Source organism: Callorhinus ursinus, unplaced genomic scaffold, assembly GCF_003265705.2.
Source record: "Callorhinus ursinus isolate GAN/ISIS: 27379988/994484 unplaced genomic scaffold, GSC_fseal_2.0 scaffold10, whole genome shotgun sequence".
NCBI classification, from domain to species: domain Eukaryota; kingdom Metazoa; phylum Chordata; class Mammalia; order Carnivora; family Otariidae; genus Callorhinus; species Callorhinus ursinus.
The window spans coordinates 34,945,304-34,961,644 of record NW_027397072.1 but is presented as its reverse complement, the minus strand read 5'-3'; the positions used below and the strand labels follow the sequence as shown (position 1 = coordinate 34,961,644).

The 16,341-nt window shown below is 35.1% G+C and overlaps 1 protein-coding gene across 2 annotated transcripts in view; it reads right to left on the bottom strand.

Annotated features, from left to right (window-relative positions):
• Positions 1-16,341, bottom strand: part of EML4 (EMAP like 4) — a 147,301-nt gene that overhangs the window by 99,938 nt on the left and 31,022 nt on the right. The gene's annotated exons all lie outside the window — the stretch shown is intronic.

Here is a 16,341-nt window from a genome sequence, read left to right as displayed (position 1 = left end):
TGGGCTTCCTGCTTGGCGGGAAGCCTGCTTCTCCCTCTCCCACTCCCCCTGCTTGTGTTCCCTCTCTCGCTGTGTCCCACATCAGGCTCCCTGCTTGGCGGGAAGCCTGCTTCTCCCTCTCCCACTTCCCCTGCTTGTGTTCCCTGTCTCTGTTCAAAAAAAAAAAAAGTGGGACCAAGCTTAAAACTGAGACTGTGTACTCATAAAAAGATACCGTTAAGAGTGAAAAGGCAAGCCAGAGTAGGAGAAAGTAGTTTGAACATAACTGACAAAGGGTTCATATCCTTAATATACAAAGAATACTTATAAATCAATTAGAAAAAGTCCGGTACAAAAATGAGTAAAAGACCTGAATAGGAACTTTTTACAAAAGAGGATATTCAATTGGCCAGTAAATATATGAAAAGGTGCTCAACCTTATTAGTAATCAAGAAAACGCAATTTGAGACCACAATAAAATACAACTACATTTTCATTGGATAGCTTAAATTAAAAAGACTAACAATAATGTTGGCAAAGATATGGAACAACATGAACTCTTAGAACTGCTAGCAGAACTATATACTATACAGCCACTATGGAAAACTATTTGATATTATCTATTAAAGTGGGATAAACACATTCCCTACAACTCAGCAATTCTATGATTATACTCAACAGAAATATGTACACACGTACCAAAAGATATATACAGGAATCAGAGCAGCTGTAACAGACACTGGAAACAAACCAAATCCATCAATATTAGAACAAATTGTGGCATATTCATATAACAAAGTATCATTCAGCAATGATACTGAATCAACTATGCTACATACAATATGGGTGAATCTCAATACTGAGCAAAAGAAATCAGACACAAAAGAATATATGTTTTATGACTCCACTTACATAAAGTACAAAAACAGGTACAACTATACAATATTGTCAAAAATCAAGATAGCAGTTATTTTTGGAGATGTGGGGGGGTAATAATTGGGAGAAGCATAGGAAAGGGGGTCTTCTGGGGTGTTGGGTATGTTCTCTTTCTTGACCTGGATTATGATTACATGTGTTATATGGCAATAAAATGCCTTTTAAAAAAAGATTATTTAAGATTGTATTTAGTTTATTTTTGAGAGAGAGAGACAACACACCGGGGGGGCGGGGCCCAGACTGTGCTGAATGCAAAGCCTGATGGGGGGCTCGATCTCATGACCCTAAGATCACTACCCAAGCAGAAACCAAGAGTCGGATGCTCAACCAACTGCATCACCCAGGTGCCCCTAAAATGTTTTTAAATGTAGAGCTCACACCTCTCTCTCTCTCTCTCTCTATATATATATATATACACATATATATATTCTTTATACATATACAGTTGTGCTTAATGTTATGAACATTACAAAACATAAGTAAAAAATAGGAATTTAAAAAGTATGGATAAAAATAAATATCAGATATATTCCTAATAACAGCAACTGTTTCATACTTTCATTAGGGTTTATTGTGTGTCTGTGTGCTGGAAAATAGCATACTTATTTCTTCCAAGTGAACCAAATATTTTAATCTTGTGGTTATAACTTATTACTTCCACACATTCCCAAATATTGCCTTATTTTCCCAGTGGGATTTAATCACCATGATGCTTATAATATTTGAATGTTAGGCAGGCCTAGAGTGGTGAATATTAAGACCTGACAAACCATTTTTGGTTTTGGTAACTAAAGATTATTAGTTAATATTTTAAGACATAAAATATATATATTTAGGGAAAGATTCAAACATATTTCAAACAAGTCTTTTCAATAATTTTGACTTTGGGGAGATGATTTATCAGACCTGATTAGATTACGAATTTTAAACCTGTAATGTTTGAGCTTGAACCAAAAATAAAAGGATTTGCTGTGCCATTTTCTTCTTGTTCTCTTGTGGTTTTTTTTTTTTTTTAAGATTTTATTTATTTATTTGAGAGAGAGAGACACAGCGAGAGAGGGAACACAAGCAGGGGGAGTGGGAGAGGGAGAAGCAGGCTCTCCGCTGAGCAGGGAGCCGGATGAGGGGTTTGATCCCAGGATCCTGGGATCATGACCTGAGCTGAAGGCAGACGCTTAACAACTGAGCCACCCAAGCACCCCTTGTTCTCTTTAACTTAACTTAAATCTCTGGTTTCTTCAAAGAAATCTTTTTTAAGTCACTTATCTATTTTGTGAGAATCAGATAATAAGTAAGCACACTTAACAGGGTACAGGTAAATGGCAATATAATGCAACACAGGGAGAGTGAATGAAAGAGAGCCCCACTGTAAATTCCTCTGCAGTGTGGAACTCCCATTCCTCCTTAGGTGATAGATGACTGACTGAGCGAACATGTTAATCGTTTTTATTCAATACTGGTAAGACATAATTTCTTTCCTTTATTTTGGATTTAAAAAGTAAATACAAAAATTCTAATATTTTTATATTAGACCAATGCACCTGGACCAATAAATCATCTTACACACCTCACTCTGAAGACCCCTTGGAGGACAGCAGGGAAATGGCCAGATCAAATTTACAATTTAAGTAGCTCATCCCGATGGCTAAATGGAGGGATGGACTTAAGGCAAAGGAAATGCTTGAGAGAGATGAGACTAGAAGCTAAGAAATAGATAAGAGGTTGTTAGACCTGTGCAGATCAGAGGTAATGGTAGCCTAAATAGGGCAGTCGCAACATAAGTAAAGGGGTAAAATACATCTCTGCCAGTGGTGGAGCTAATGGATGGCTTTATCCTCCCCATTCTTTATCTCAGCCTCTCTATCCAAGATACCCAAAGAGCAACTTTATTCAACTGACAAACTATAGATATTTGATATGGACAATTGGTATTTTTTCAATTATATGTGTGATGTATGCATATATAAATAAGATCATTTTTAGACAACTTTGTTGCTTTGAATGATCTATAATATACCATATGAGTGAAAATACCGTGATTATTCAAAAACAAGCTTCAAAACATAGCTTCACAACGTCCCTCAGCCACCCCCAAACCACACACAAATTGCCACCCCTAAGCCCTTCTTATATAGAAATTTTGAAGTAGCTTACCCTTGGCCACAAAGAAGTTTCAAATGCTCCTGTATCAAAACAAAACAAAACCCCAAACACATAAACAGAAATTTGATTTTTTTTAATTTTATGTTAAATGCAATCTCATTTTTTAAATTTGTGAAAAGCTGCAAGAAAAATCAAATATAAAAACTAAAGCAAGCTAAAGATTTACAGAACTTGGAAATTTTCAAAGGAGGCTTTTCAAAAGGTTTTCATCTATTTTCTTATGGAAAGGGGAGCTTCAACAGATGAGGTTTCTGCTATATAATTAATCAATTCAAGATCTACAACTAAACTTACTCTTGGCTTCAGAATTTACCCTTCTAAGTTCATTGTGAGTTCTTCACTGCCAAGAGCCATCATTGTTTAAATGTCACTGATAAACTAGGCAAATGTGTCTCAGTTAAATTTTTAGGAAAGCATATAACAAACATTACCCAACTGCATTATACCTCAATTAAAAGTTTTCACTGACTTTGAAAAGAACAAAGGAGAAATCATTACCATTCTATGGGGTGAAATCCAAAACTGAAATATTCTTTTTTTTTTTTTTTTAAAGATTTTACTATTTATTTGACAGAGACACAATGACATAGAGAACACAAGCAGGGGGAGTGGGAGAGGGAGAAGCAGGCTTCCCACCGGGCAGGGAGCTTGATGTGGGGTTCGATCCCACGACCCTGAGCTCATGACCTGAGCTGAAGGCAGACGCTTAAGGACTGAGCCACCCAGGCGCCCCCAAAACTCAAATATTCTTACTGTCAAATAAAGCATCCTCAAAATTTAAAGAAGCACCCATGTACTTATAGTATGGAATTTTACTGCGCTGTTTAGATAGGAACGAAGTATGAAAGGCTGACACCAAAGTAAATATGATGGGAAAATTTAGTTCTTCTTTCCTCCAGCCTTCTATTCTCTTCAGACCAATGGAGGAGGATCCACATAAATGAGAGATACAAGTAGTAACTCTCAAGTGTAGCATGGGATGTCCTAAAGCCCACTTTGTAGAGGATGCTATCATCTGGATCACTTCAGATCTAAGATCCATAAAATAATCCCACGATCAACCTACCATTCTAGGAATTTTCCAAAAATGGGATGAACAGAGCCCAGATCAAATTCCCCATGTCTTTCCCAAAGTAAATCTACATATTCAAAAGTCAAATCAAATTCAGACCATTTTTCTCATTTCATTTTGCCATAATATTTGTTGATAGATCTGGTACTTGGGTATATGTTCCCAACAATGTAGCAATCAAGCAATGTAGTTCAAGTACCTAACTGCTAATTAAGACAATGAATATATGCACATCCAAACATGACCAAACATCCAGAAGCATATTTTAGGAATCCCCAGAGAGCATCTTTTTCATGGGGAGAAAGCTCTGTTTAGGTCTGTATTATGTAAATAATTTAATTCAAGCACAGTAAAGCCTAAAAGACAAATATTAGCTTTCAATATCTAAAGTTACTACATGAAAAATAGTAACCATCTATTTCCACAGAAGGCCAAACAAGATGAAATATACTCAATATATTAAATGAAGAATATAGGTTAGCTAAGTTTGTGTCTGTCTGTCTGTCTATCTATCTATAGTAAAGGTAAATTTCTAGGAAGAATGAATCTTGACAATCAAGAACTGGTTTCTCTAAAAACTCTTAATAAAACAAGACACTCAACTGCCTTGATGGGTTTAGTATAATCTCCTATCACTGTAGGAGGACTCAAAAACTATCTTCTATGTATCCCTACAATTACAGTATTCAATTTGTTTGACTAGCCTTCTCTAATTAGCTAATTATGCTCAAGCTAGGAGAAAAATTAAAAAATTTAAAACTACCACTTATGTAAGTATACATTATATTAGCAAGTGGTAAAGCACTGCCTACTGCTTCTTAGAGTTCACAGGAGTTCCACAACAAACAGGAATAAAATTCAGAGTAAATACACATATCTAGTCCTTGTGCTTCACACCAAAGGTTTATAATATGCTTAAACTTGCAGGTAAACTTTAAATAGGAAATTTCCTCAACCCAACTCAGAGAATACCTGTCAGAACACTGGCGGTAAAAATGAAAATTTACTTGACAAAAATGTTTCATCCAAGTTGAAAATATAGCTTTTTTTCTACCTGTTCCTGATGCAGAACTAAAGTCACTTTTTATTCCTTCCAACTTCTCTCTCTTCAGTTTCACCTCCTAAGGTTGTGTTAGAGGGATGGGATAAACTTTACACATAACCAATTTCAGGCAATAAGTAATAACATGTCATTAGGTTCAACAGCTTCCCTCAGGTGGAAAGCAACTTAATTGTCCAATAGTGGCATGGCTAAAAACAGTGGTCTGAAAACAAACCAACCAACTACCACCACCACCACCAGTAGTCCTATCAGTGAAATATCAAATACTCATTAGTTACCAGGCTATTGTATAATAATCTAAATACTTCACATATTTTTAAAAATCTTTGTAAGCTATGTACACTAGCAATTATTACAAAAATACATGAAATGGAAAAAGAACAGGAAACATGAATAGTTGTACTTATGCTGGGATTGTGGATGATTGTTTTTGTAATTAAAAAAAAAAGATTTCTCTTTTTCCTCTAAAGATCTTAGACTAAAGCCAAAGTTTGGCTGGATATGTGACAAATAAAGCAGGTTAAAAGTTCCCAACAGGTAAGTTTTCAGAGAGAAGATACACTAACAGAGATTCTTTACATTTTCTGACTATCCTCCAAGGTGAAAGGATCAGAAGGAAAAGTAATTTAAATCTATATCTGATTATCTGCAACTTACATTTTAAGATTTTATTTATTTGAGAAAGAAAGAGAGAGCATGAGCTGGGGGGAGGGGCAAAGGAAGAGGGAGAAGTAGACTCCCTGCTGCCAGATGCAGGGCTCCGATCATGACCCAAGCGGAAGGCAGATGCTTAACTGACGGAGCCACCTAGGAGCCCCTGCAACTTACTTTTGAACTCATCAGAAAATAAGACATATTGATGATAAAGAAACATGGGATAACCTAATTATAGCAAAATGTTAATTACAGAATCTAAGTGATGGATACATAGGTGTTCACTGTTTCTTTCTTTTCTGTATATTAAATGTTTTTCATAATAAAACAGAAAAACTATCTGAAGTGGACAAACTTCTAGAGGAAAATAAAAATTGCAGAATACTCTGGAAGTTTTATAGGGAAATAAAAATATTACAGTAGCTGAGTTCTATGAAAAATCAGCTTGAATTATATGATTTGAATACCATTGTTTAAAAAATTTAAGTTTTATATATACTGTGTGAAGTTATAGATTTTTTAGATCCTATAGTATGGCTAGTCTCCAAAGTTGCCCCCCCCATCCCCATGCCACCCCCTGCAGTATTCATGCCCTTGAGTAGCTCTCTCCTTTGAATCTGGTCTGGCTCATGACTTGATTTAAACAACAAAAGCTGCATAACTTTCAATACTAGATATTAATAAGTCTTGCAGATTCTAAGACTCTGGGGTTTCTTTCTTTAAAAGTACTGAGCTGCCATTTTAGAAGTTTAACTACTCTAAACCACCATGCTGGAGAGGCCACATATATGTACTCAGTTTGACAGTCCCAGCTAAGCCCAGCCTGTCAGCAATTCAGAAATGTACCTACCAGATATGTAAATAGAACTGTCTGACCTTCTAGTCAAATACCACTAAGTGATATTATGGAGAAGAACTGCCTGATTAAAGCTCTGCCCAAATTTCTGACCCACAGTAACGGCAAGATGTAACAACATGATTGTTGTTTTAAGCCACTAAGTTTGGGGTATTTTTAAGAAAAACAGAATAAATGAGGAACCTTAAACGGTAACTGTTTAGTCCAAATCCTTCATTTTTATAAACTGATCCATTCTCAATGAACTAAAAAAGAACTCTAGGGGTGCCTGGATGCCTCAGTCAGTTAAGATCCGACTCTTGGTTTCAGTTCAGGTCATGATCTCGGGGTCTTGAGATTGAGCCCTGCATCAGGCTCAATGCTGCTGGCCTGGAGCCTGCTTGGGATTCTCTCCTCTCCAAAACAAAACAAAACAAAACAAAACAAAACAAAACCCCAAAAAACCCTCCAAACTCTAGGCTTAGCAGGTAAGAATAAAAAGATAAAGGCTAAAAAGGAGTATCTCTGCCTAGCTATTCAAATATACAAACCCCAGCATATATTAAAAACTCAACTAAGCAACAAAGAGCAGACCATTTCTTAAACCTTTTCTTTTTTTTTTTTTACATTTTGGGTGATATTTACAAAAGAGTAAATGTGTTAGATATAATTTTTGCTATTTAGTTCATACTATTATCTGACATTCTGTTAATGATCTGTGACTCCCACCTAAGTTGCTGTCTTAATAAAGAGGTAATAGAGAATGAACTGAATCTAAACAGAGAAAATGCTGTAAGACTCTACAGTTTGGTTTTCATTGACTCATTGGGAAAAGTTTTAGGGATCACAAACTTGTGTGTGTTACCTACCACTTAACACGATACTTGATATAGGCAAAAAACCAAAGTTCTGTGACTATACACAAAATAGGTGCTAATAAATGTTGATGGAATATAAAAAATCCTACACATTCAGCTTATAATTGTGTGAGAGAACCTTAAGTTGCTGTATCTAAACAACAGTCATCAATACCCTTAATTTTATACTAGTTTTAAGAAAAGACAAAAGTACTTTCTAACAAGTTGTAAAATATGAATTAAAAGTTCAATTCTTACATCTGTCATAAAACTAAAAATTTAGAAGGTATTAAATTATTGCCCTTATCAATCTTTTCTTTTAAAATGTTTTTAGAATTTTTGCATCCTATTAAAATGATCAAACTATTCCTTTCTTTCAGTAAAGGCAGCAAAGCAAGATTCAAGAGAATGGGGAGATATTAGGTTAAATTAACTAAATTGAAGCATCCATTTGTAACTTGAAGCCTCAAACAGTATATAAAAGTATAAATTAGAAAGATTCAATCCCTAGAGTTTAAAAAACTACCACGTTCTTCACTTTAATGTAGTTCGATTGATCTTTTTTTTTTCCCCTTTATGGTAAGTCCAACAGGAGACCAGAAACATCAACAGTATACTTATACAAAGGAACACCACACAGCAATGGAAATGACCCAACTACAACTCTAAAAATCTTGCAAATATAATGCTGAGCAAAAGAAGCCAGACACAAGAGCTATAACTGAATGATGTCAAAAAGAGCCAAAATTCATCCACAGTGTTAGAAGTCAAGATAGTGGTTATCCTCAGACAGGGGAGGAGGACGAGTAACTAGAAGTCCCTAGGAGCTTCTGAAATTCTGGTATATGTTTTGTGATTTGTGTTCTGTGTTATGATCTTTATGTATGCTGTACTTCAATTAAAAGTTTACATTAAAATCCGCAACAACATGGATGGGCCTGGAGTGTATTATGCTAAGCAAAATAAGTCAGTCAGAGAAAAATAAATACCATATGATTTCACTCATGTGCAACTGAGGAAACAACACAGATGAACAAAAGAAAAAAAATTAGATAAAAACATAGAAGGAGGCAAACCATAAGAGACTCTTAACTACAGGGAACAAACAGAGTTGCTGGAGGGGAGGTGAGTGGGAGGATGGGGTAACAGGGTGATGGGAATTAAGGAGGGCAGGTGATGTAATGAGGACTGGGTGTTATATGCAACTGATGAATCACTAAATTCTACTCCTGAAACAAATAATACATTTAATGTTAAACAACTTGAATTTCAAAAAAGTTTACATTAAAATGGGGGGGGGCGCACGTGACTGGTTGGCTCAGTTGTTAAACGTCTGCCTTCAGCTCAGGTCATGATCCCAGGGTCCTGGAATCAAGCCCCCGTATTCGGCTCCCTGCTTGGCAGGAGGCCTGCTTCTCCCTCTCCCACTCCCCCTACTTGTGTTCCCTCTCTCACTGTGTCTCTGTCAAATAAATAAATAAAATCTTAAAAATAAAATGGGGGGAGAGGAATAAGATTTTAACATTTTTCACCTGAAGAAGTGATATTCCACTTTACTGGTGGTATTTTCCACTAATATGCTCATTTGTTCGCAGAATCATGACACAAAATGATATAATTTATAGGTGGCTTGAAGATCACATAAACCAAATGAGAATGTAGAAACTGACTTCCAAGGTTACATAACACAAGGCAGAGCCAGGACTAAGAAAAAGCCCTCCAAACTCCTATTCTAGTGCTTTACTACTACATAATACTATCAACTCCTCTTACTCTAGTAGTTACTTTAAAGATACCTGCAGATATGCTCTCCTATTCCCAAGCCCAGAGCAATATAGTGGTATAATGTTGCCCTAGAAAAAAGTTAAATTGTTATGAAGACACAGAAATATATGAGAGGGATAATAATCTGCCTTGTATTGTTATGTACAAATACAGTAAATGTACGTAAACTTCATATGAATATATCAGTTAACTGTATAGAAAAAGGCTCTAATAGGAAGAAAATTAAGATAAAATTTTGCCAGTTACTTGTTGGGGAAGAGAAACTTTCTAATAATGCCCTCCAATAGTCTAAAACATTTATAAAATATTCTGATTTCTTGTAATAAAACATACGTAGCTAATAATATTGACTGCAGAGTCTACTTTTTAATATAGTTCCTTTCCTTCTCTTTAAAATGCTAAAGTTGGGGCACCTGGGTGGCTCAGATGGTTGGGCATCTGCCTTCGGCTCGGGTCATGAGGATCGAGCCCCGCATCGGGCTGCCTGCTCAGCGGGAAGCCTGCTCCTCCCTCTCCCACTGCCCCCTGCTTGTGTTCCCTCTCTTGCTGTGTCTCTCTCTGTCAAATAAATAAATAAAATCTTAAAAATAAATAAATAAATAAAATGCTAAAGTAGCTACATAAAAATTTTCAATGGTTATTAAAAGGTAAATTTGGAAATCTAATATTTAATTCATTAAAGGTGACTAAATATACACTACTTCAAATTTCAAACACCATATATTACTCTGTAAACAAAATATGCAAAAATTAGAAAATTTTCATTAAGAAATTAAAACAAAAAACAAGAACATTATAATTGTAACAGATGATCAAAAAAGTCCCAAAGTAGTCAAGTACCATGATGACTAAAGAAAGTCATTATGTATGTTATTCTATGTCTGGGAAGAAAATATTACTGTTTGCTGCCAGTCTGTTTGTATTACCTACCAAGAGAAAAGGTAAATCTTACCCTAGTCAGAATACTGGGCAGTAATAGGAACAAAGTTATACAACTTAAATTTCACTGTTTCAATGAGAAAGTATATAACCTTCTTGGAAAGGATACACACTTGGAAATATCCCTAATAACATTTGTATTTGCGGATTTTTTTTTTTAAGATTTTATTTATTTGAGAGAGAGCAAGGGAGAGCACAACCAGGGGGTGGGGAGAGGGAGAAGCAGGCTCCCCGCTGAGCAGGGAACCCGATGTGATGCAGGGTTCCATCCCAGAACCCTGGGATCATAACCTGAGAGCCGAAGGCAGGCGCTTAACTGACTGAGACACCCAGGCGCCCCTTATTTCCAGATTTAAAATATCCAAGACCTTTCATAATTAGAACACCTTTATGCATGTCATATATAAAGTAGGGACTTTAAACTTTATTACAAAGGTCAAAGGGAATTTATCCATTGGTTCTGATGCTTTCAAACTACTCCAGTTAATATCAATGTAAGACTCCACCCAACCCAACTTCCTCACTGTTCTGCAGATAATGCTGACTCAGTTCACTTTGCGGTCTGAAATGACTTCACCCACCTTTAGGACCCCACCATAGAGCTCACCTCCAAGAAGCTCTTCCTTTTATTCAATACTGAGCCTTTTCCTTTCTTAACTCTCATAAGCCTTACCTCCATCATGCAGTACTTAATATCCAGTGGTGTATCATGGACTTTTTTCAACTGTTCTTATAGACTGTTGACCAAATATGACTGTAAGCCTCTTTATGATAGACAATATTTCATACTTTTCAATCTCCCACAGTACCTACTACTACTTGGTGTACGGTAGGTACACCAAGCACATTATAGACATCCCAATAAATGTTGAAGTAAATACTAAAACAGTTATACTGTAGTTGTGAAAAAAGCAGCATGCTCCAATGAAGTATATGAGAGTATGAAAGACAGAAGTTTACATGGCCTTCTTTTAATTACTTTAAGGAGAAAGTCTCAGTTTTTAATACCTAATACTGTCCCAATATTTAAACATAACTGATTTTTAAGATAAACCTAAGAATTTTCCTTAACATGACTTTCTACCTATTGAGTGATATAAAGTTTTATTTTAAAATAAACTTGTCTAAACCAGGTCATCTTATAGTGCTAGAAAGTAAAGAAGTTCTCAGGGCGCCTGGGTGGCTCAGTTAGTTAAGCGTCCTCCTTTGGCTCAGGTCATGATCCCAGGGTCCTGGGATCGAGCCCCGCATCGGGCTTCCTGCTCTGCGGGAAGCCTGCTTCTCCCTCTCCCACTCCCCCTGCTTGTGTTCCCTCTCGCTGTGTCTCTCTCTGTCAAATAAATAAATAAAATCTTTAAAAAAAAAAAAAGTAAAGTAGTTCTCAAAAAAAGTGGCGGGGCTATGTCAAAAGGACACAAGAGCCAACTGAAAGAGCTCTCAATGGCCAAAGCTGGAACAATCTAAGCAACAAAGGTAAGTAGTATTGTATTATAACCCAAATTATGAGATAAATACCCACAAATCCATACTGATATAAACAACTGAATATATTAACGGGGGAGAACAGACAAATCTCCTGTGTAGAAGAATTCCAAAATTATGTAGATAAGTGTATCTACTTCTTCAAAGAGGTAGAGCATAACTCCCCATTCCTTACGTGTGGGTCGTGCATGACTTCCTTCCAAAGAAACGGTATGGAAGGGGGGAGGGGAATAATTTCACAGCAGAGAAGTCTGACAAGCATTACTTCAGCCAGGTGACTGAGGTCAGTATCAAGTTATAAATCATGTTACTACTATATACATAATATGCACCCACATATATATGTATATGTTACTATATATGATGTTATGAAAATGGTACTTTATCTTTGTGGTCTTCCTCTCCCAACCCATAACCTCAGTCTAATCATGAGAAACATCAAATTCCAAAATAGGGACATCCTATGGCATACCTAACCAATACTCCTCAAAACTGTCAAGGTCATCAAAAACAAGGAAAAACTGAGAAACTGTCATAGCCAAGTAGAGGCTAAGTATACATGATAATTGGGTAGGATCCTGGAACAGAAAAAGGACATTAGATAAAAACTAAAGAAATCTGATGAACTATGGACTTTAGTTAGTAATAATATTATCAATATCGATTTGTTAATTGTAACAAGTGTTACCATACTAATATAAGATGTTAATAATGGGAAGAACTCTGGGGGAAAGAGGGGGGGAATATGGGAACTCTTGTACTATTCAATTTTCTGTAAATTTAAAACTGTTCTAATAGCCTATTAATAAAAAAGGTCATTCTAAATTATAAGATAAAATAGTTACCAGTTTGTAGGAGAATGGGAAAAATCATGACGGTAGTACTCAAATGACTAAAGTTTGGAAAACAGTTACAAGAAAGATTTTGGAAAAGACTCACAAGGTCCAATCAATTCACTGCATACTAGTTATATCATTTCCACCCATAAAATGGAAAGACTATACCTCTATCACAAGACTGTTGTGAGAATTAAATCAGATCATGAATAACTGCTTTATGAATTATATAGCTCTGTACAAAAGTCAATCATTATAAAAAGGAAAATAACACATTCTTTTGGAAAGAAGATGGGTGTTGACGGAAAAGTTAAAGGACTATCCTGCTTTGCGCTATTTGTGTAAAAGAAAAAAGCCACATAAAAGTAAATATAAGTGCCTAAAATTACTTTATGTTTTTAACTATGTAGAGCCTTGAATTTCCAAATAACTGCTTTTAATATATTAGTGATATTTTCATTATTGTAATTTCTCTTTTTACAATCATATCATAATAAAGAAGTATTTTAAGTACTTTAAAAAAAAAAGGAGTAAGACTAAACTCTAGTGCCTATGAACAGACACTTAGGGGATAAAACCATAAGGAAAAAAAAGGAAGTGATTACAGTAGTTTCCCTCTTATCCGCAGTTTTGCTTTCTGCAGTTTCAGTTACTGCAGTCAACCACGATCTGAAATATTACATGGAAAATTCCAGAAATAAACAATTCATCAATTTTAAGTTATGTGCCATTCTGAGTAGCCTGATGAAATCTCAAGCTGCCGCACTTGGACCAGCCAGGGATGAGAATCATTCCTTCGATCAGCATATCCATGCTACTCACCTATTAGTCACATATCGTAGTTATGTATATACAAGAAAAAACATAGTGTATATATATGTGTGTGTGTGTGTATGTATATATATATTATTTATATATATATATTATATATATATATATAAAATATATATATATGGTTTGGTACTATTCATGGTTTCAGTCATCCACTGGGAGTCTTGGAACCTATCCCCTGAAGATAAAGAAGGACTACTGTACTACAAAGTCAGGATTGAGAATTTTGGAGGGAAGAGACTGACTGGGACGGGCATTATGTAGGAGCTTCTGGAGTGGCTAACAAAGTTCTATTTCTTGTTCTGGATTGAGATTACAGGGGCACCCACTTCATAATAATTTACTAAGCTATACATTTGTGTGGTTTTTTTGTTATGTTTTATAGTTTTATAATAAAAAGGGGGGAAAAGGAAATAGGCTTCCAAAATAAATATATTGTAAAAAGAATATTTAACAATCCAAATACAAAATCTCAGTTCTTTTATTATAGAAATCAGTACCTCAAAAAAATCCTGGTTCTAAACGATGTGAGACAAAACTACTTAAGTTTCAAAACAAGTATGAAAATGAATGTTTACCTCAAAATCTGAATCTCTACTCTGTCATTTACTAACCTTATATTCTTAAATCACTAACTTTCTATTCAGAAAATAAAACAAGACCTCCCTCCCAAGGTGAGTGGGAAGAATAACGGAATAAATACAAACTTGGATCAAAAACCAAAGCGGCAGACAAATTAATTTGTATCTGTCCACTGAAGAGATGAACCAGAAAATTTGAATTGCGATCACAAAGCAGGCTCTTGCATACTGATATCTGACTTCAGAAGTTGTCAATACTCAATTTCCAAAGGACTCTCCATTATAAATATGTATTGCAACATTTAAGTTAGGGAAAAGCTTCCTGAAAACAAGATAATATATGATTGTCTAAAACACAGAATAATTAGAAAACTAATGAGTCATCATCAGGAAAACAAAGGTGAATTTACATTTTATTTTATATCATGCCAAATTGAGAGAACTCATTTATTTTTCAACTTCAACCAACCAGAACTGAGTAACCAGAAAATGACCAAAAAAGAAACTTTAATAGTCAAAACTTACACCATAAAGTACTAAGTTCAAAAACCACTTAATTTCAGGAAGGTTCCTCTGGCCCTTGATTAGAACTGTGTACAAACCAAAGTAATCTGTTTTTCTAATTCACAAAAAATGAAAAGCAATAAATCAAAAAGTGATTCAGGTGAAGCTATGGTAAACAAGAACTCACCAATAAGAAAACAACTATTTTTTTATTTATTTATTTTTAAAGATTTTATTTATTTATTTGAGAGAGAGAATGAGAGAGAGAGAAAGGTCAGAGGGAGAAGCAGGCTCCCTGCTGAGCAGGGAGCCCGATGTGGGACTCGATCCCGGGACTCCAGGATCATGACCTGAGTTGAAGGCAGTCGCTTAACCAACTGAGCCACCCAGGCGCCCACAACTATTTTTAAAAAGACACAAAAAGTCAAAGAGCATAGGGTCCAAGACCATTCAGTGCAGAAGCAAACAACCCTAAGACATTTCAATCACCCTTGAGATACTGTATTTTAAAAATTACTTATGTGAAAATTAGTTATACCTGATATTATTATATTACTATATATTTGGAGGTTGTATGTGTATACATATATTTAGTTACATATACTTATAAAAGTTTTGGTTATGTTTGAATATTACTTATATAAAACTTTTACAAAACATGTATATTATACATGATATTATCAGATGGAGGAAGTGTTATATATCCAACTCAAAAATAGTTATTTCTTTTTGGAATGTGATCAATAATTATGCTGACATGTTTATATTATTTTTTCATAACTATACTGAAAAATAGCAATAAATGGATTACTAATGTGTACTGAACATTTATTCAGAGCTACATGCAGTCTTACTTAATCTTCACAAATTTTGAAATATTATATAAAACCATATGAAACTGCCAATATGCAACTGTTTTTGACCTACAAAAAAGGCATTTAAATTATCTGCATATTACAGATGTGGAAATTAACCAAAGAGAGGTTAAGCCAAAGATTACATAACCAATAAACTGTAGGTTTGGAATTTGAAACCAGGCCTTTTTTTTTTTTTTTTTTAATTCCTGGAAGTACAGCCTATATTTTTTCCCCCCCCCCCCCAAGTCCTCTTAGTGATTCTGTCAGTTAGTACCATGTAATAAATTCCTTTCTGCTCAAACTAGCTAGAAAAGATTCTGGGTTTCTGCAACTAAATGTGATACGTAATGGTTCTATTTTTCCCAAACATAATTCATTAACTAATCCATCCTCTTCCCATTAATATGAAATGTAACCTTCATCATATGCCAAATACTTTATATATTTGAGTCTGTTCTTTTTAAAAATATTTTCCCTGTTTATTCAGCTGCCAACACCACAATTTTTTTATTACTATAACTTTATAGTAATCGTTAGTATGTGTTTGGATAAATGCCCAGGCCTGTCTTGATCACTCACTGTTCTATTCAAACTCACCAGTGACTATTATAACTCACTGTGAGGATTCAAATTTTATTATTTGCCAAATTAAACAGAAGTTGATATCCCTCAAGTTAATGCAGGTAATGCCCTCAAATGTTTCTTATATTAAACAGCTCCACCATCGGCAAGCCCTTAAGCTCTGTTAAGGAAAAGAACCACTTTACCCAAATGATCAGAGAAAACATGACAAATAATAGAACAAACATCTACCATGTGCCTCTTATATGAAGCACTCTAAGGACACAACATCACTCAGTATTATGTGCCAAAAATACATATCCTAAATCTAATCATGAAGAATCAGACAAACCCATATTGACAGACATCCTACAAAATAAATCCTCAAAAATGTTAATGCCATAAA